The following is a 1,892-nucleotide window of genomic DNA, read 5'->3' as shown; positions in this document are numbered from 1 at the left end:
TCCTTCTCTTTCTAGCTTGTACTTATTTGAACAATGTCTAAGAACTTGGTATTACAACCACTTCCTGTGTCTGTTTGCCTCTTTAAGAAGAATCGCTTTATGTATCCCCCAATTGTAAGTCGCTTTGGATAAAAGCGTCTGCTAAATGACTAAATGTAAATGTAAAATGTAGACAAAAACTTTTTATTTTGGATGCGATTAATCGTTTGACAGCACTAATATATATATAACAAAATGTCTATAGTTTTATAGTTATAGTTTTTTTTGTATGCCAATAGTTTTTAATAATTTCTATTCTATAAGTTTTGTTTGTTTGAATTTATTTAGTTTATTTTAGTACTTTAAGTACTGAGCTGAGCTGAAATTCAAGTATCTGAAATAAAATACATGTATAAAATAAATACGGTTTTTTTTTTAATATATGTTATTTTATTTCAGTTAAATGCTTGTTTACATTTTTTATTATTTGTTTATTTATTTATTAATGGTTTTAGTAATAACCCTACTATAGACTACAGAAAATGTAACTAAAAAAGCAACTAAAATCTAGAACGCATAATCTAAGTATTTTTCACTTGCATCCAGAGAATAATCCTATTTTACCTCATATTCAAAGATGTATGAAGATTTCTAACTTAGAAAATATAAGAGATTTTTCTCTGTAAAACCTTTAGACTAATTTTGGGGTGAGAGCATAACGAAACGTCTCTTTGTAGGATTTGCAACCTCTTTTTTTTACATGTTAAAGCTTTAATAACTAACATGCAAAAGAGAAAACTATTCACTGTAGGGCTTGAAGTCCTCCGGCACCGTGCTGGGTTTGGCTGCGGGAAAAAATTATCCTACATTTAAAAAAAACACTTGTTGATATCACTTCATGAGTTATGAGTTCGCCTACCAATGTATGAGAGGAGCACAGCTTTCACTCTCAACCAAACTAACATCAATCAGACAAGATTTCCATCTATCGTCATATTTACATAGAAAAGCTATTAAAAAAGCAGCAGAGCTTTGTAGACAGCTCAGAGTAATCACGTCATCTCCAGAAGAACGATATGATTGCCAGTACAAAGTTACCGGGATTTTTGAAAAGGTCATGTTCTTCACACATTATCTCTTAACGGTAATTTACCAGTGAAGACTGTATGTGTGAAAGGGGCTGAACTCTTAATCTGCATCTGCGGTGAGTTTGGGTTGCTTAACGTTCATCTGCTAAAACTGTGTATCTCACTTAATTTGTAACTTAAGTCATTTATAAACCTATGCTAACACAGAATACATCAACATATTTCTAAATAAGCGATTTATTGTAGATCGCGATTTCAAAATAAAAGTTTCTCACTTTGCATGTGGCCAAATATTGCAATTAAATGGATTTAAACGTCGTTAAATCACATGATAATTATTATTGCCTCATCGTTAGTTTATATATAAATATAGTCATATTAAAGCCTGTTTTTCACTTAGTTCTATTTGTATTACTAAAACATACTTGTCAAAATAATCAGTAGATTACTTGATTAGCAAAATAATTGTTAGTTAAGCCCTAGATTTATTAAAACATTTCAAAATATAACTGCATTGTTCTACGTTTTGTAATTAAAAGACAAATATTTTGTCATTCAAATATTTCTTAAAGTATTAAAGCATTGTCTCGTTCTAGTGAACCAAGTATCTGTATTTAGTCTCGTCTCGTGAGCTAAGTGTGTTGTCACACCCCTAGTGTCTATGAGCGTGATAAAGCTCATGACTTTACAAGTGTATGATATAACTTTCATTCTTCAGATCATATATTCATGAAATAAAATCAGTTTGAATAAGGAAAGCGATAACTTTGCCATAGTATCCTTTCAAATGTTAAAGTTGCCACAGTCATTGCATTCTTTGCATGT

At 30.6% G+C, this 1,892-nt stretch overlaps 1 protein-coding gene across 1 annotated transcript in view; it reads left to right on the top strand.

Annotated features, from left to right (window-relative positions):
• The window catches only part of LOC107688067 (protein NipSnap homolog 2-like), a 13,525-nt gene that overhangs the window by 9,441 nt on the left and 2,192 nt on the right, over positions 1-1,892 (top strand). The gene's annotated exons all lie outside the window — the stretch shown is intronic.

Source organism: Sinocyclocheilus anshuiensis, unplaced genomic scaffold, assembly GCF_001515605.1.
Source record: "Sinocyclocheilus anshuiensis isolate Anshui unplaced genomic scaffold, SAMN03320099.WGS_v1.1 scaffold501, whole genome shotgun sequence".
NCBI lineage: Eukaryota > Metazoa > Chordata > Actinopteri > Cypriniformes > Cyprinidae > Sinocyclocheilus > Sinocyclocheilus anshuiensis.
The sequence above is the reverse complement of the archived record's forward strand: the minus strand, read 5'-3'. Positions and strand labels throughout refer to the sequence as shown.